At 43.9% G+C, this 20165-nt stretch overlaps 1 protein-coding gene and 1 long non-coding RNA gene across 24 annotated transcripts in view; both read right to left on the bottom strand.

Annotated features, from left to right (window-relative positions):
- The window catches only part of CACNA1C (calcium voltage-gated channel subunit alpha1 C), a 761926-nt gene that overhangs the window by 492297 nt on the left and 249464 nt on the right, over window positions 1-20165 (bottom strand). The gene's annotated exons all lie outside the window — the stretch shown is intronic.
- On the bottom strand, window positions 3717-14491 carry LOC121022118 (uncharacterized). Its single transcript, XR_005786817.1, has 3 exons — window positions 14480-14491; window positions 10502-10509; window positions 3717-5558 (listed from the first exon to the last, which is right to left on the bottom strand). It is a non-coding gene; the product is annotated as an uncharacterized LOC121022118 (long non-coding RNA).

Raw genomic sequence — 20165 nt, 5'->3', positions numbered from 1 at the left:
ACTAACTGTGGGTCTTTGGGCAAGGTCTTGAACATCAGTTTCTTCTTATGCAAAATGGGGATAATAATGCTACCTACCTCACAGAACCATTCTGATGATTAAAGGAGTTATTGCAAATCAAGCACTCAGAACAGTACTTAGCACAAAATGAGCACTACACAAGAGTTAGTTGTTTCTTCTTGTCTTGAGGAAATGTATTTATGGCTTTGTGACTGACCATGAGGAAAAATACCCTACAAAATCAAAAGAGAAAACTCTAGTTGTAAAGTCCTCTTTGCTCCAGAAAAGCATAGGTCCCCTTGAGCAATTAGGAGAGAGAGAGGACAAGTCAGTAGTGCACACACTTGCTGGTTCCTGAAGCTACCAATGGCCAGGGTGGGTGCTGTGTAACTTCACTCACTACTCTCACCTGCTCCTCTCTTAGCCTTTGGGACATTTTAGGTCATATTATCAGCTCTCAAGTCCTCAGAGTCTTCTTGGGAAGTTGGAGCAATCCACAGACACACACGTAATTTCTCACTTCTCGGGGACTGTGCTTCTAGGCTCTCACTCCATCCCCCCACTCTGCTTGAGGACACCCTTCCTCCTTGTCCGGCACACAGGAAAGCCACAGTGAAAGAGTCCCTGCCTTGCCCTCAGCATACCCTCAGATCTTGGCTTGCTCTGATATCTGACATGCATGGATGCATCATGCCTTTCCCCACAATGTCCATTCACCCACAATCTGGACATGTTCAAGGCCCAGCCTGAGACTGGTGGAGAGGCCCACAGTCCCTCACTTCCTGCTATAGTGTCTCCAGCCCACAGCGATGGGAAACCATTCAGACAAATAACAAGGAAGCGCCAAACCCACAATATGAACCATATTTCTCCAGTCCTCCTCCTCCATCTCCTCCACTATCCATTCTCATTTGTCCTTGTAACACAGGGCAATCACATTCCCTACTTACATCAAGGTTCTCTGATTTAATGCTGAGACACACATGTGCACACACACACACACGCATGCATGCATGGTATCCTTCCCCCATACGTGATTTCTCCACATGGCAACCACAGTCATCCTATTATAACACAGTCAGACCATGTTGCTGTCTAGCTCAACACTTCTAAAGGCTCTGTCTTGTTCCAGGTAAGAGGTAATGTCCTTACCATGGCCTACAAAGTCCTGCTCCATCTTTCCTCTAGTGAGCCCTCTGTCCCATCCTCAACTAGAGCTCCTCCTAGTTCATGCCACTCCACATGTGCTGGCCTCTTTGCCCTTCCCTGAGCACGCCAGGCTGCTCTCACCTCTAAATATTTGCTCTCCCAATTCCCTCTGCCTGGAATGCTTTTCTCCCAAATGTCCACCTGGCTAGTTCCCTCAAATATCCCCTTAGGAACCTTCCCTAATCATTTTATTAATAATTTAAACCTCCACCCACATCCACACCCCTATTTTCTTGTTTTACTTTTCTCCATAGCGCTTGTCACCATCTAATACCATGTATTTTATTTATTTATTTATTTATTTATTTATTTATTTTATTTAATTTACTGTCTCTCCCTACTAAAACCTAAGCTCCCCGTGGGCAGGAAGAGCTGTTCTATTTACTGCTAACTCTCTGGTGTCTAGAACAGGTACTCAATAAATACTTGTTGAATAAAGGAAAGAAAGAGTTTAAAAATATGTATACATATATACAAACACATATGCATCTATTCCTATATATGCATAGTATAGCTACTACTTTATTGAGCACCAACTACCTCCCAGGCACTGGATGAGGTCCGCATGAAGTACATGCACTTCCCATGGGTATCTAATTAATCCTTTCAATGAGCCTACAAGAAAAAATATACTGATGCACATTATAAAGATGAGGAAACTGAACTTGCCTAAGTGGGTCAGCAAGGAAAAGACAAAGCTGGATACGCCCTTCAGAACTCCAAATCCCATGCTCTCCCCTAATCAACACTGTGTCTTGTTCTCATGCCGTTCACAACTCTAGCCTGTTAATGATAACTGGCCAGTACATCAGCTGTCTTTCCTACCAGATTGAGCCTCCTGGAGGTCATGGGACCGTCTTCCCTGTCTCTGTTTTTCTAGGACCTACATGTATAGTATAGTTCCTGGCACATAGTCAGTCTCAATTACTCACTGTTAGAAATGCTAATTTTCCTCTTTCCTTGGCAACTAGGGCACATCTGACTCAAGTCAGATGGGAGAGGCATCCTGCTGCATTTATCCTCAAGGAAGAAAATCACAGACAGGCAAAGTGCAGCACTGCTCATCCCAGGCACCCACAGTCTCCTCACCCAGGGGACCTTGTTGACACAATGACAAAGGTGGAAGATGGAATGAGTGCACCTGGAGGAGAGCTGAAAACTCACCTGTAGAGGCTCAAAATCTCGACTGTGCTTCCCTCCTTTCCAATCTCCTTTACCTCCAAACTCAATAACTGAGCCCCTACATCTTTACACATGGCATGTCAACTAGATTCTTAGGAAACAGAAACTCAGACTTAATTCTTATATTGTTTTATCATTCCCATGAGCTAAGGCAGAGTGGGGAGAACACAAGGACCACTTTGCCAGCTTAGGCTGAGAAAGGGGAGTAGGGCAGAGTGGTTCATATCATGGACTTTGGAGTGGGGCAAACTTGAGTTCAAGCTCTAGGCAAGTAAGTTAACTCCTGAGCTATTTCCTCTGTAAGACACAGATTGAGCAGTACCTATTTTATGGAGCTGTTGTATCAATCAAAAGAGTTTAGGATTCAAACTCAGGTCTGTCTGACCCCAAAGCCCCGGATGCACATCACCAGACTACACTACCCACCTGGGAGATTCCTTTAGCTGGGCAGAGTCTCTGATTCCCACAGAGAGTCTGAAATGCTAAATGTCCTCAGGAAAGATGGATACTAAAGTACAAGAATCATTTTTCCAGAAAGTTGGACTTAGTGAAAGGGAGAAGGGGCTCTGGAAGGAGATCCTGGGCAAAGTCAGGGAGAGAGAATTTCAGAGAGGAGGGTGATTAGCTAAAAAGAGGAGGCCAGGACACAGAGAAAAACACAGTGGTCCACCCAGAAGTTTTGGAGTGAACACTTAGCTAGGATCACCTCCCTACACATGGGCCACAGTGTCAGCATAACAACAATATCTGCATAATTTGGCTATTGTTGAAAGTGCTGCTATAAACATTGGGGTACAAGTGCCCCTATGCATCAGCACTCCTGTATCCCTTGGGTAAATTCCTAGCAGTGCTATTGCTGGGTCATAGGGTAGATATATTTTTAATTTTTTGAGGAACCTCCACACTGTTTTCCAGAGTGGCTGCACCAGTTTGTATTCCCACCAACAGTGCAAGAGGGTTCTCATTTCCCCACATCCTCTCCAGCATCTATCGTCTCCTGATTTGTTCATTTTAGCCATCAATTGATGAATGGATAAAGAAATTGTGGTTTATATACACAATGGAATACTACAAGGCAATGAGAAAGAATGAAATATGGCCTTTTGTAGCAACGTGGATGGAACTGGAGAGTGTTATACTAAATGAAGTAAGTCATACAGAGAAAGACAGATACCATATGTTTTCACTCTTAATGTGGATCCTGAGAAACTTAACAGAGACTATGGGGGAGGGGAAGGAAAAAAATAGTTAGGGAGGGAGCCAAACCATAAGAGACTCTTAAAAACTGAGAACAATCTGAGGGTTGATGGGGGGTGGGAGGGAGGGGACAGTGGATGATGGGTATGGAGGAGGGCACCTGTTGGGATGAGCACTGGGTGTTATATGGAAACCAATTTGACAATAAATTTCATATTAAAAAAAAAGAAGGCCACTGGATTGGAATTAGTTTCTCCTTTGATGAGCTTTTTTCATATTCTGTCTGAGATTTTATGTACATGTAGTTGTCTTTCTGTCTCCTATAAAGAACCCAAATACACTAAATCTTAAGCGCAGTGGTTCCCAGGCAAATAATAAAGCATTATGAAATGAAAAAAAAAAACAATATCTGCAATTGGGCCCAGGACAGGTATATGTTTAAGCCTTAGGCAAGTTTAGCACCTTCCACCTGGTCAGGAATCCAGGTGCTGCTGTTCAGATTTACTGCTTATAGGATGCCTTCCTTAGAAAAAAATTTGTACCACCATAGGATGTTTTTCAAGAACTCTCCTAATACCAATAGAATACTTGAAGCTCTTGCTGAAAAAACAACAGGGAGGGAGCCTGAGAACTAAAGGGCGATGGGAGTCAAGCTCCATGTGTTTAATAGCTGCTAACGACCCAAGCACAGTGAAGGACAAGTTCCCAGCCTGCTAGCTTCCATTTTGAGTCTCCTTGGAGGAAACAAAGACACTGCATAATTATTAACAATAGCAAGCCAGGTTTTAACCATACTGCAGGCTATGGTGACAAATAGTAGTTTTAAAATGTGAGATATTGAGAGGAAATCCAGATATGTATATGGGTCTTGAAAAGTTTGTATGGAAATTCTGTCACTGACAGGTGGTCTTTAAATACAGGTGCCTCTAGAATGCTGATATCTTCCAGAGAGAATGACAAGGTGTTCAGAATGAATGCAGAGTTCAAAGACCTTGCCTCTGTCTTAGATCTATGTGGGGACCTAAGCCAAGTCATTTAACCTCTGAGTCTGAGTTTCCTCTAACGTACAATGGCAGCCATCAGTAATAGTCCCACCCACCATGAGAGCTAGCTTTCGGTGTCAAATGAGATCACACCAGTGAAAAGATGCTGTGAACTATGAAGAGAAACAAAAGTAACAGGTAATTTAATTAATTTTTACAGATCTTACCACCCCTCTAGGAAGAAAACCGTGTGTGTGTGTGTGTGTGTGTGTGTGTGTGTGTGTGTGTGTGTGTGTGAGAGAGAGAGAGAGTGAGAGAGAGAGAGAGAGAGAGAGAGAGAGAGCTGACAGAGAGAGAGAGAGAGAACAAGACAGAGACAGAGAGAGAAAGTGAGAGCACTACATACCTGGGAGTTTAGCTTCTCTAAGAAGCAGCAGAGATTTAGTAAGTAACTAGACATCTCTACTTCCTTCTCCCAGTATTGGGGAAGTAAGTGGCATTCTTCTCCCAAAGGCCAATCTTTCAAAGTTGTTTAACTGATGGGGAAGTAAGATGCATACAGTCTTGTGAAAGTTCCTCAAGATGATTCATACTCAGATGATTTGGTGATTGCTCTTGTATGGCTGCCCTGCTCCCTAGGGCTTCACCCATGTCCAGCTTGACTGGGATTTCATTCTCATGAAGACCCACAATGCAATGACCACAATGTTCAGAAAGTGAAATGGTAGTTGCCTACTACCCTAGAACAGCCTCTCTTTCCAGATGTTAAGCCTTAACACAAGTCTCTGTTGTACTGGGAAAGAAGAAACAGTTACAGAAACCTAATTACCCACAATCTCAAACAAAATTCTCTAGAGCACTTTTCCTGTACCCTAACCTCCCCGCCCCTCTTACTAAGGTCTCCTTGCTCAGGTCCCAGAGGTGATGTTTGGCAATTTCATTTACACAAAACAAGGTTCCTGTGGGACTTAGTTCCAGATAGGTGAACTAAGGTAGTGTAGTCTGCCTAATTACTCCTTAGCTACCTAGTTTCTGCCTTTTTAAGAAGATATTAGAATATAATCTAGCAGGCAAGGAAGGAATGTGGTCTTTATAATTTTCTTTGTGCAACATGACATAAGTGCTGAATAAATGCTTTTTAATGATGCAGCAGCTGAAAGGGTTCCACACATTATCTTATTCATATTGAAGATATCCTGGTGAAGTGAGCAGTGTCTCACAGATGGAGAAACAAAAAGCAGAAAGGTGAGGTGACTTGTACGAGAACAGAAAGCAAATCAGAAATGGAAGCTTGACAATCTTCACATTCTTCAGTTTGGAGTGCTATTGGTTATTCATTCATTCTAAAAAGCCACAACCTTAAACATAAAAGTTCTCCACTCCTACAAAATTTGGGTGTGACAAAAAGCACTTGATAAATTGTGCTAGAAGAAAAATAGTCCTAATAGTTGGCTCAGGTACATGTTGTCCCTTTCAACCAAACCTCAGAAAATCACTCTGTAAGCAAAAATACATTTTCATCCCCGTGTGCCAACAATGGCAATGGCATAGTGGTGTTTACATGTGAACCTCCCATCTCAGGACCCCAAGGTGCTTTACAATTTAATTATCTCTGACACTTTTCTATTTGCTTATACAAAGGAAGCCAAGTTGCCTTTTCTTCATCAGGAAATTGATGGCAAGTTATGCTATTGCCCAAGATCCCAAAGTGAGCCAACAAAAGATCTCGACCTCCAAACTCACCTTTTAATACAAGACTCTATCCTTCCCTTCATATTAAAATTCAATGTAACTGGCCATTCTTGCTACTGCTATGAGGTATTAGGACAGGTGGCTGGGAAGTTGAGAGCTTGTGGTGAAAGGAAAATGGGGAAAGGGAAGGTAGTACATTCTGTTTTAGACTTAAGCCTAAGAGAATGCTCGGATAACCAAGTTTAGATGCTTAGCCAGGTGGATTAGAGGTGCAGGAAAGAGCTCCAGAATAAAGATAAAGATATGTGACTCATGCACATACAGGTAATAGCGAGTAGGAGACTGGAAATCCTACTTTTTCATACAGGTCTCTTGAGACCAACGATGTTTATTGTAATAAAAACTCCATTTCCAATTCTGAACATCATTGTGAAGTAGAATTACAAAGTGGAACTAACCAGGAGCATGGGGTTAGTTGCAAGAATCAACCAGAAGGCAGCAGGTTCAGTTTATAAAATCCAACAAGCAAGGCCAGCCGGCAATTAATTCTCACCTCTCCACCCGTCACGGTCCCTACCATTTGTAATCAACATCTCAGATATTACATTCAAATTGCTTTTCTCCTGATATCTCCAAACAGAAGTATTCTGTCCCTTCTTTAAACTCCCAGAGGATTTTATGTATACATCTTTTATAGGATGCATCATAATCTGAATGGAGTTGTAGATACCTGAATGGAGTTGTAGTTGTTATTGTTGCCATTATCCTTCCCACATAACTGAACATGTGGATGGTAGGGTCATCCACTACGGGAAGGATGGTGAATGTTCAATCAGAAGGAATGCACTACTGGCACACCTAACTGGCAGCTCCCAGGGTCCTCATTTGAAATGGCAAGGTTAGGGATCTTTTCTTAGAGTCAGAAGGCACTGCTGGGCAGTCTTTCCAATGTAGCAATTCAACTCAGCAACAGTTATCCTTTATCGTAATGGATGTGTATGCTGTACTTTCTACACCTCAAAGAGGCTAGGAGTCCCCAAAGAAATAAACCTCAGCAATTGGTCAGGCTTGGCTGCTTCATTTCCCTTTTTCCAGAAATCACAAGCTGAAAACAGAGGCTCAAACTCTTGTGCTGTAAGGGACTCACATACAACTTCTTCCCGGAGGGGTAACTCTCCAATAAGACATCCTAATATGGACAACACCATCTAATACACTATGAGTCTTACAGAGCCAGGCAGGACATTCCTGGCCTTGACCAATTTAAGAATTTAAAAATCAAGTGCCTGTTAGTCGTTCATCAATGTTTCCATGCATATCCATTCCATTACATCAGGGCCATGATATTTCAGATCCCAGTGTCCAGGGTCCATTAAAAAGCAAATGTCTCCTTTAAACAGAGAGACAGTGCATTTCTCCTTCATCCTTATTCTCACTGGTACCTCCCTCTGCTCAACTCCTTTGCAGGTTCATTTCCAATAGGTTTATGTAACACAACAGCTGAGTAATATATCAAAGGGGCTCTGGGTGCAGCGGCTGCTGAGATGGCATCTCATTTACAGCTTTCCAGTGAATGAGAAAGCACTCCTCACTTGAGAGCTGCCTGCCGCTCAGGACAAGCTAATTGTACCCTAAGTTCAGATTGTTTGCTTTTTTAAGGGCATGGGACTAGAAGCAAGCTGGCCTAACACTTAGTGAAAGTGTGGCCCTTTACTGCATGAGATGTGCATTACAGTACGCCACAAATGATCCACCCCCAAATATATTTGTGCTGACAATCAAGTCTGTGTGTGAAGACTTGGGCCCTGGAATATTAATATTTACATTGTTTTTTTCATCCTAGAAGATATTTTCTCATCCCTGTCATTTAATCCTCAAAACAACTCCATCAAAACATCATTGCTATTTTCATTATTACCATCATTCATTCCCATTTGCAAACTGAGTAAGTCAAGGGTCTGTGTGCTAGACGCTAAGTGTAGTGTCCAAGATCCAAAGCCAGTCTATGGCAGACCTGGGTCTCTGACTCCATTTTTCTGACTCAAATTCAACATTTTTCTTGATACAAACTTTCTGAAGACAAACCATACCCTAGGAATGGTAGGGTATATGGAAGAACCATTATTTCACTGATTTATTCACTATTCCAATTTATAATCAGACATGGTAAGACCCCCATAACTTTTTAAATAACCCTTATTTTTTATTTCAAAATGTTTATCATAGACCATTGGTAAGAATCATAATTATTCAGAAAATGAATCATTTGTAATTTCACTTCCTGAAATGGCTTGTCATTAACACTCTAATGTACACCCTATTAGACTTCCCAGGTTATAGTACATCCTATCTATAATTACATGAGATGTAAATAGAGTTTATGTGTTATGAAAGTGAGATATTAGGGATGACATTCTATATATTTCCATTTAGATATCTATCAACCTCTTCCCAAGCCATTAAATATCCTCCATATCACCATCTGAAGAGCTACATGGTGTTCCATCACATGGATGCACCCTAACATAGTCAACCAGTCCTCTAGAAATTGAGGAATAACAGAGAGGAATTCAATTATTTCAGGTTTGACTCTATTATGAGCAAGACTACAATGAAATACTTGTAAATAGTCTTTGTGTATTTCTGATTACTTCCACAGGGCAAAAGCCTACAGAATTCTTGAACCAAAAGGAATGAAGATTTTAAGGCTTTGAACAAACCACCTCCAAAGTGACTGTAACCATTTCCACTTCCCAGCAGCTCTGCCTCCACAGCATGTCCCATTCACCCCAATGTACCAGCCTCCATCCTTCCCAACTGGTCTCTCATACTGCCCACCCACCCCCAATCCATTTGCCTAGGCAGACAACCTTTCAAAAATAAAAAACCTGTCATGCTTCCTACTACGGATGCTCTTCTGTTTCTGACACACACCAAGTTTGTCCTGCAACCTTTACACTTGCTGTTCTCTCTCCCAAAAGGCTCTTTCTCTCTTTCTTAGCAAGCCTAGCTCCTATTTGTCATCCTAGCCCCAGAGGGGTCTTCCCTGGCCACCAACTTAAAATAACTCCCTCCCTATAATCATGATATCCCATCACTTTGCTTCTCTTAGATTCCTTGTCCACAGCACCAACCACATTATTCATATTAATTAAGATCTCTTATTGATTTGCCTACTACTATATTTTGTCTCTTCCCCCTTCCCTCCCCCCACATGTACAGAAAATGTAAACTCTTATGCCCCTCAGTGTGCCTGAGAATCATACATTCTCAGTAAATATTTGTTGAGTAAATGAATGCACAGAAGAGTCATTTTAGTGCTGCCCTAACCAAGCATAATATGGTGGCTAAATCTAATGTAAGACATATCACCTACTGCCTTCCAGAAAAGAGGGGGGAAAAGACAAGAGATACCATAAACAACAGCAAGTCAAGACTGGTGGGTAATGGCAGACCCCAAAGCTCAGGCTGTGATGCCTCACCTCACATCAGACAGACCTAGCAGAATCTAAGCAGGCATCAGAACAAGGCTCTTCTGCATTGGAAAATAAAAATCTACATCCTTTAAAACTAATCCCAAAAAACCGCGGGGGGTGGGGGGAATTTACCATAAGAAGTTACAACATATAAGAAAACACCCAGAAGTGTCTTCTCTCATATTCTAGAGATATTTAAATTGTCCAGGTTAGTAAGATATAGATAGGGCAATACAACTGTTTTTCACAATTTGAAGACCTGACATATTATTAAAAACAAAAATATAAAAAGTGTTCACATTAGATCTCTAGATTACAATAGCAGCTATGGACATGCATGTGAGACTCTCACCCACATCAGCACTGCTGAACTCCTGGGTAGGCAGAGGCAATGCTTTACCAACTGCCTACTGCTGAGCCCCGACCAGGGAGCCAGCACTGCACCTGGCATTTGACATGTGTGACCACATATGAGCCTCCGGGCGACTCTCTGAAGCATTGCTATCCCCACTCCTACAGGTCAGGAAACCCAGCTTCATGGAGATCACAAATGGATTACATCAGGATTCCAACACATGCCTATCTGGTATGTGCTTTTTACACAATGTCCCCAGTTGCCCATGGCACAGTTTGAGAACCAGGGTGCCCAGATTCCCAGTCCTTCACCCTTTCCACAAGTTTGTGCTAATGCTGGATGCAAGAAGCAAAAAGCCATTTCCTTCCACCTCTGAAGAGCAAGAAACCCTTTCTACAGTTGAGAACAGCTTTCCCTGTATGATTCCCCTGTCAGGTCAATGTCTGGAGTTTATCCAGCGTCAGATTCCTCCTCAAGGACAGCCATTCTCCTGGGCTCCCTTTGGCCCTGGGTCAAGAGGCCACACAGCATGTGCTTCTTCTCTCTTCCAGGGCCCTGCCTGAGACAGCGCCTCAGATACAGTAAAGCCCATGGTGTGTGTGAAAGAAAATGTTTACAGTGTTTCAGGTACCCCAAAGAAAAACCTTCACAGTCATTTTAAAACATTAGTTTCCCTCTCTAATCCGAATCATCGTGAAGGGATAAAGCCAAGCCAACTTCAGGGAAAAAGGCCAGAGCTCTCCCTCTAGAAGTCTGATGGAAACACTGGACATGAGATGTATTTGACAACTTCTATTTACAACTCTAGAGAGTGACAGAATCCTTGAAAATACTTGATTCTGTATTTTTTTTCAATAAATGAACAACAACAAAATGCTTAGTTCCTAGGTGGCCAGATAAAATGTAAGACAGGAGTTTCCTGAATTGAGTACCAAGCATTGTTTGTTGGTCTCTCTGCCTCAGCTAGGTCCTCTGAGCGGACATGAAATAAGGGCAGATGAGGGAGAGCAGCTTCTTCTGACATCACACCAAAAAAGAAAAGTAGAGTGAGGCCAGAGGCACATGGAAACAGGGACAGGGACAATGTGGAAAGTAAAGTAGTTCTGTGGGCTCTTTCTCGAATTCTCTGCATAGCCCACCAAGGCACAAGGGCACTCTTCTAGAGGAGAAGTGTCCAAAACCACAGTGCTCCTGGCAATCACAAAGGGCATGCACGGCACAGCAATTTTAGAAACAAGATTCCACCAGACTGACTTTTAAAACAAATAGACACATATTTGTAGGATTGGTTCAATCTGGCACAGGTTTAAACTCAACCTTTCCTCCCATATGTCACGCACACAAATGCACATCACCAGTTTTAAGACTGACAGCTTCCGTCCCATACCGAGTGTCTTGTTCTACTTGAAAGGCATTTCCCAGACTGAAATATTGAGACATATACAACTCATACAATGATGTTCAGGTTGCTAGATACTGACTAGTCAACCTATGGTCAGTAGCTGCTGGAGGATTAAAAACCAAATTGAAATGACCAGATTCCTGTATGCTCAACCTACAGCTGATATAGGACCTCTCTGCCCTCCTTTTTTTTTTTTCTGTTGTAACAAAACAGATCTTCTTAAATATATTTCACATATTGCAGTAGTCCAGACATCAAATGTTTCCCAGAGTGAAATTAAATATAGCATTTTATTTGGAGCAAGTCAGCCTAACTCAATTTTCCTTCCCAGCATTGCCACATAGAGACCTTCCATTTGGCAGCTGGGAGATGTGCTCAGCTCTGAGCTGGACTTAGAACTTCTTTCCACAGTCTTGACAATCCATCTGTTTCCTCTGCCCTTGTTCAAGAGCTTTAGAAGTCATAAAGGGGGCAGTTTGGCCCTCTGCCCTCAGGCCCTGTCTTTAGGGGAAAACATACCTCTCTTCCCAGCAGAGCCTCTCCAGGCTCCTCATGACCACAATACTGTACCACTGGAAACTTAACTTCCTAGAAAAAGCAAATGAATTTGCCATGAAGCAGTCTGCCCTTGTTGGAGGGAGTGGCTCCCATCTGGAATGTTGTTGCATGTCATTGTGCATTGTTGATGTTTACCCTAACACAACATCAGGAGAACCAAGCAGACTGGGAATCTCACAGTGGATAAACATTACTGCATACCAACTGAGGGCTGTGCATCAGGAACTGAAAGGTTATGGGGGAGCAAAGGCTGCCAGAACAGGTGGAGTGAGGGGAACCTCGAGAGCCAAAAACCAACATGCTCACATTACAGATGCAGCAACTAGACCCAGAAAGGACATAATGCTCCCAGGGTCACAGCACCAGGCGGCAGCCACAGTGATTTCCTAAATCTCTGGTGAAGGCTTTCCCACCCCCATCTGGGAAGTTTAGAGGAAGACAAGTACCAAGTAGATGCCTCTAACAAGTGTGTCATCAGTGGAGGCTTACAGTGATCCTTCCCTCTTCCCAGGGGCCTGAGAGAGTACTTGGCATCTCTTTAATTCCCGAAACAGCCCTCAAACAAGGAACTGTGGCTCACAATTAGGCCCAAGATCACCAAGATCCTGAATGTCACAACTGCAATGTGAATCCAGTCCATTTTCAACTCCAGACCTGACTGTGCTGTGTTGCCTCACTTAGCCCTCCTCCAAAACGGAGCCATCTCTAATAAGCGTGTGGTAAATCAGAGCAAGTCCAAATGAAAACACAAGTTGCAAAGCATCTATCAAGTAGCATCCAAAGTGTGTGTGTGTGTGTGTGTGTGCGCGCGCATGCACACAGGCCCATTTACACACATGTAGGAAAAAGAACACATCAAAGTACCAAGTGGTGATTTTAAAATTTTCTTCTTTATAAATTTCTGTTTTTCCAAAATATTAAACAGTTCTTATTTTTAAGAACTAATTTAACTTAATCTGAAATTAAATTTTTTAAACTGTGCTAAAATACACATAAAATTTAGCACCTTGACCATTTCTCTTTTTAATTTTTTTAATTTATTTATTTTGAGAGAGAGAAAGAGAGAGAGAGCAGGAGGGGCAGAGAGAGAGGGAGAGAGAGACAATCCCAAGCAGGCTCCGTACCATCAGCACAGAGCCTGATGTGGTGCTCGAATTCACAAACCATGAGATCATGACTTCAGTCAAAACCAAGAGTCAGATGCTTAACGGACTGAGCCACCCAGGTGCCCCCCGACACTTAACCATTCCCAAGTGTACAGTTCAGAACCATTAAAACATGTTCACATTACTATGCAACTGTCACTACCACCATCCATCTCTAGAAAACTTTTCATCTAGCAAAACAGAAACCCAATACCCATTAAACAATAACTGCCCAGTTTCCCTCCCCAGCCCCTGAAAACCACTGTTCTACTTCCTGTCTCTGTGAATTTGCTTCTCCTAGGTCCTCCACATAAGTATTTGTCCTTCTGTGTCTGGGCTTATTTCACCTCGTGTAATGTCTTCAAGGTCCATCCATGCTATAGCATGTCAGAATCTCCTTCTTTTGTATCGCAGGTGCACACCACATTTTGTTTATCCATTCAATTGTTCGTGGACACTTGGGTTGTTTCAACTTTTGACTATTGTGAATAACGCTGCCACAAAACATAGGCGTACAAATAGTTTTTTAGAAACACCCAAGCTTCTTAAAATCCTGAAGTATTTTTTTCGGAATGTGCCACTGTCCATAAAAATCAGGATATGTCTTCTGTGGGTCCTAGCCTGGGAAATGGAGCAAATTCTATGCTGGGGTCTGCACGTTTTGCCTTCTGTCTTTAAACACTTTTAAACCAATGGTTTTCAACCCTGACTGTACATTAGAATCACCTGGGGGTGCTTTTTAAAAATACTGATGCCCAGGAGCACCTGGGTGGCTCAGTCAGTTAAGCGTCTGACTTCAGTTCAGGTCATGATCTCGAAATGGTTCGTGGGTTCAAGCCCTGCATCAGGCTCAGTGCTGACAGCCTGGAGCCTGCTTCAGATTTTGTGTCTCCCTCTCTCTGCCCCTCCCTGCTCATGCTCTCTTTCTCTTTCAAAAATATATAAACTTTAAAAAAAGACTTTATAAAAATACTGATGTCCAGGCCCAACTGAAGACATCTGAATCCCAATCTCTGAGTTGAGGAAGACAAATTAGATTTTTTTAAGCTTTCCCTCTCCCCTATTATTCTGCAGGGGTGAGAATCACTGCTATTAACTCTCTTCTCTCTTCTTTGGGGGCCCCTTCTCTTTATTTACAAAATGTCTACCCTGTAAATAACACCTTTTCTCCCATCAAAAGTAAAAAGGGTTTACTGGCTAGTCAACTACCCTAGGTGTTTGCCTGATTATGTCTGAATGAGAAATGCTCACTGCAGAGCACTGCCTCCTCCAGTGCAAACCTTTTATCTCTAATTGTGCAATAAGAACCTGCCTCTTTCTTGGCAGGAATGTTAATATGAGTAAGCAGGTAAGAAGGTATTTCTGGGCCTACTCAGTCCTTAAGGAAATTATAATCTAGTCCTTTTAAGGCAGCAAGGGCAGGGAGAGAGAGAGAGAGAGAGAGAGAGAGAGAGAGAGAGAGAGAGAGACCTCCACTCTCCAGGCTTGGAAGGAGGCTGCAGAGGAGGCTGGCTCCCTGGACTCACTGCAGGAGACAGAGGACCTGGGTCATGCTCACATTCCTCTGACCCTAAAACACCCCCAGGTCCCGGCCTCCCCCATTCTCACCCAGGACTCCCAGGTACTTCCTTTGGTGTGTCCTGAGGACAGTGTGGCTTTGTCCAGTTCTATATTTGATCATTTCCCCTCTGTAACCAGCACTCCAGAATGCATCTCTCTGCTGCTGTGCTCTCTGATCTCCGAGTTCTTGACAACAGAGGGTGTCGCTAAAAGGGGAGCATCGTGACTTCATCAACAAGTTGAGTTCTAAACATCTCTGTCAGAAGCTTCACAAGCAAAGGTGGACATGCAAGTGGCCGCAGCAGGACATACTCTGGGACAGTCTCTCTCTCCGCTCTCTCCCACAGGGCTCTCCTCTCTCAGTAGGCAGACCTGGGACTCTAAGGCCCTTCACCTTACCTTGGGGCTCCTCTGCCGTTTTGGGGAGAGCCCTCCAAACAGGATATTGGAAGACATCCATGCTACAGTCACAGCAGCAGCTTCACGTTCCCAAGGACTAGTTCTCCATCCACATGAAATGTTAATGTAACAGAATGCCAAGCTGTGCTGGAGGCCAGGACCCACAGCAGGAGTTCAAAGGAGAGGAGAGAGGGTGAGCTGAAGGAGTCCAGGGAGCTGCAGAGAGTCCACAGAATGTGGGGTAGCCCCAGTGGAGGGAGAGGGGAATGGACATGATGTAGCCAGGCCTAGAAAGCAGGAAGAGGGCACTCTACCCAGGGGACAGGACCTGCTTGGGTGTGGCCGGGGTGAGCAAGCCCAGCTCTGAACTTGTCTGTGCCCTCTCAGCGATGCCAGTCCCACAAAGTCATGACCAATAAGGTTAGCAGAGAACTCAGCACCACGATAGATGACCAGAACCTATCCTAAGAAGTGAGCAAGCTCACAGAAAGGAAGGGAGAGGCAGTGTGAGGGGTAAGGAAAATGAAGGCTGAAGCCCTGAATAATACAACAGGACACCTCCAAATAGCAGATGAACGCTGAAGCCAGGGACCTCAGACAGGCATGTCTCTGACATATCTCTGACCAGTGAACCCAAAATACACAGCCACATGTGGATCTGGCTATCTTGTGCAGCCAGTCCTTGCGGAGCACGTACTAAGCATCAGCACTTACACACTCCCAAGTTGCCTCCAGGTTTTCATGCCCCCTTCCTCCTGACTTCCCATTCACAAGGTGCTTAAGCCCAGACCCAGAGGACACCCCACTGCAACATCAGAAGGAGAGAGGAAGGGAGACACTTAACATTATTTTGATCACCTCTTCAGTATCTCTTTTAGGCAGGGGTGAGACAGTTCTGCACAATTTACAGGTAAAGAAACAGAAGCACAGAAGAGAAGAGATGGAGTTCAAATGAACCTCATGCATCAATAAATTATGTTTGCCAATCAGAAGTGTCTGCCTATGGATTATGGCCGGGCCTGCAGGAGGAGGAAAGGCAGGTGGGCAGGAGGACTATTCAGCAATGCCATCACTAAATTAAAGTACACTGGTCACGGGGCACCTGGGTGGCTCAGTCGGTTAAGCGTCCAACTTTGGCTCAGGTCATGATCTCACAGCTCCTGAGTTCGAGCCTTGTGTCAGGCTCTGTGCTGACAGCTCAGAGCCTGGAGCCTGCTTCGGATTCTGTGTCTCCCTCTCTCTCTGTGTCTCCCTCTCTCTCTCCCTCTCTCTCTGTGGGTTCACTCATATTCTGTCTTGGTCTCTCTCAAAAATAAATAAAAACATTAAAAACAAAAAAAGTACACTGGTCACTCTGAGGAAGCTAGCTTCTGTGGCCCAGGCCTGTGGCTGAGATCCATTTTTGAGCATATTTACATAAGAAAAGGAGAACAGTGTGACAGAAAGGGCACAGGGATGTGGACGCAGACAGACTCAGGCTCATTTTTAGCTCTGCAACTTTGGATTTCAGCTTTACACAGGTTAAAAAATGGCTAAGGGATTAAAAAGAATCCTGGTATTATTATCCTGGTGATACTCAATAATAGAAAACTGTTTCTATTAACTTATTGCTGGTGTTTAGGCTTTCTTAAGTTTTCATCACAATTATTCACAAATTTATTGACCTAGAATAAAACCCAATAAAATTTTTGAGTTGTCTGTTGAAAATGATTGAGGCCACTTCTCATTAATTGTGTACTGATAAGGAGCAATTTCCCAGGTACAGTTAGGTGGGAAAAAAAAGCAATGCAGGACAGAATGTATAAGTGTTCACATCAGGGGCGAATGAGAAAACAATATATGTGTATATGTTCTCTGATGTGTAGGTCTCCTACCAGGACAGGCCCTGGAGGTGAGGAGCAAAGAAGAAGAGAGACTTTTCACAGTATACCCTTTCATGTATTCTTTATTTTGTACTATGTGAATCTGCTATTTTTTTAAAAAATACATAGAATAATTTACTTACAAGAAGTTTGGGGGAAAAATAAAGCTGTGCAAGGAGCTGAAAACTTTGGATGAGCTAGAGGGAGTACATGAGTGGTGATGTGCTTCATAGCTCAATGGAGAGACAGTTGTCAAGGACCCTGTGTCCTGAGAACAGTCTGGGGCCATGGGGAGGGGTCTCCAAGCATCCTGATTCCATCGCTTATTACAGAGCCTTGCAGTGCCAACCTCAAGATAAGCCATACAAAACAACTAAGAGCCACCTCCCTGGAGATGACACTGGTGAAAGTTCGTAACTCTCTGGTTCACATAGCACCTTCTATCCAAGGAGTGCAAAGTGCTCATGCACATTCACGAGGCCCCAAGGCCACCCTTAGGAGAAGGGAGCAGCTCTCCACAGCTGTGAGGACTGCGACCCTGAGGGGCATGGAGGGTAAGCCCCTCCAAGCTCAGTGGCCCAAGCCTCCCAACTGAAGTCTCTCACTTCCAGTCACCCCAAGGCAGCTGTTCCACCTCTCCATGCCTCAGTTTCCTTCTTTGCAATCTGAGAATATGAACAGTACTTATTTCACAAGATTGGTGTGTGGAGTAAATAATGCCCAGACACAGTAATAACTAATATTGATTGAACCATTATTTTATGCCAGACACTGCGTTAAGCAATTTGACCCATATTTACCTGATTACTCTCCTTAATTTATGAGTGGGAGAACTGAGGCACAGAGAGGTTCTGGAAGCCACATACATGATAGGACTGGTGAGGGGAACCCAGAACACTTCACATGCATCACTGCTCAGCAGACTAACATGGAGGACTGTCAAGGTTTCAGATGGGCACAGCCTAGAGATGGAAAAACTGAGGCACGAAGAGGCTGCTGGCTCTGCTGCTCTCCCTCACATATGATTGCAAGGCCATAGATGGCAACCTCTATCAACAGATATCAGGGAAACCAAGACAACACTGTATGGTGGCATTACTGCTTCTCAGTCTGAGGGCAGGGGGATGCGGGCTATCACTCACAGATGTAAGCCCTAGGTTCCCTCTGAGACCTGCAACCACCTCCCCCCTCTTCAGGACCCAGGATTCAGAGCCTTGCTGACCAAGTGCAGAGAAGGTGCCAGAAAACCTGCATAAAAATCCCGAGGTGCCTGGAACATGAGAAAACTGGTTATTGTTCAAAAGCTCATGGCTGCCAGTGAAACATGTCAAGAGGGGGTGGCCCAGGCGGGGGAGGGGCAGTGTGTGAAGCCAGCAGGCCCATCTGTAAACACAGAATACGTTAGGAATGTGTAAGCAAAACCAGAAATCCCTCGGCAGCTGCCTCCATTCCTCTCCTTCACGGACAGGGCCTGGGAGGCCTTCGGAAGAGAAGGGAGTCTAGCGTTTAGCCTCCGATGGCCAGAAAGATAGCTCCACAGACTGTCTGTCACAGAGCACTGGGTAAAACAGACACACAGAGAGCTTCACTCATTAACATTGGTGTTGCCATGACAATAAGCTGTTGCCAGGTAGCAGCGAACTAGGAGAAGAGTGAGAATTAGCAAAGCCTAAAAATAAAGCCGTTATGTTTCTTCCCCCGTCTAGATGTCCATGTGTAACAGGCAATAATCTCGCCTCCGCCTCAGCCCAGCCCTTCTCCCCAGCCAGCCCCCACTGCTGCTCCCAGCCCAGCACCAAGGGCAAGGAGCTCCCCTCTGAGGCAGCAGGAGAGGGCCTCCTAAAAACAGGTGAGGGCTAAAACCTGAAGGCTGGCTAACAAGCGGCACCGGAGAGAGTGCAGCAGTGTAAAAGCCAGGAGGCATTTTCCCCACTTAGGTGGTCAGCCTTGACTCCAGACTGAAGCTGGGCCCACTCCAGGCTGTCAGATACTTATCCCACTCCTTGGCTCAGAAGGAACAGGAAGAGGCAGGTGCCCTGTCCTAACTGACCACTTTTCTCTTGGAAACTACTTAGCCAAGCCTCAGCCCCAGAGGCGACTGTGGAAGTCAGGAGCCTGGGCTGGGCAGCATGAGTGGTTCACAGTTTCCTTTAGAACTGTGATACCACCAGAAGAGCCATCATGATACTAATTCCAAAAGGTAAAAGAGCATAATGATAAAAATCATTGAGCAATTTATAAACATCTCCAAGGGACAGGCAGTGAAATTATTTTCAGGGTCTTCCAGGCTGACTCTGATATCAGAAGAGAAAATGCACATGTCCAGTGGTTATCTGTTTCCTTTGTTCATTTCTCCCATCAGACCCTAAGCTGCACAAAGGCAGAAATCACATCTAACCACTCACCCTCATAACCTTAGCACCTGCGGTTGTCCCAGACACACAGCCAGCACACAACAGACACACCAGGGGAAAGAGGGAGCTGGGAAGGAGCTGGGTGCTGCCTCAAACACACGGCAGAGACAGCATTCTGGGTAAACGGCGAAGATATCAACAGTAATAATACTTGACCTAGATAAAATACCTCTCTTTCTACAATTCTAAGCTCTGATTTTAAGAGCTAAGTACTACTCTCTATCCAGGTCTCTATTCTCAAAAAATTGATTTATCACATAGACAGGTGTGTCATGCTTTAAGCAGATCAGATAAATTAAAACCCAAAATTTTGTTGGCAATAATTTCCTTTATAAGTCATTATAATAAGATTTCCTCAAATGTAGACCCGTCTAATTTCTTTACAGTATGATTTATTTAATTCAGATAGTATGTGCTAATTTGAATCTCTACTTTGAGTGAAGCCAGCAGCAATAGTGGAATTCGTGGTTTCTTTCCTTCCAACAGACTCACCCTTGACTCACCACACTCTCCCTCTACCATGGTTAATATGCACTCAGCAAATGCAAACAGCAGCTAATTTTAATATTAGTGCAAGAAGTGTGCACTTAAGAAACTAAAATCATTATTTCTTTCGCCATCAGCCCATAAAAATATATAACCCAGAACAGAACATAAACATTATTTCTTGGTTCTTTGACTGTTCTGGAGTATCTAGCCATTAATCCAAATGCCAGTTCTTGCCTCTGGTC

This window comes from Herpailurus yagouaroundi, unplaced genomic scaffold (genome assembly GCF_014898765.1).
Source record: "Herpailurus yagouaroundi ecotype Mexico unplaced genomic scaffold, PumYag 355, whole genome shotgun sequence".
In the NCBI taxonomy this organism is placed as follows: domain Eukaryota; kingdom Metazoa; phylum Chordata; class Mammalia; order Carnivora; family Felidae; genus Herpailurus; species Herpailurus yagouaroundi.
The sequence above is the reverse complement of the archived record's forward strand: the minus strand, read 5'-3'. Positions and strand labels throughout refer to the sequence as shown.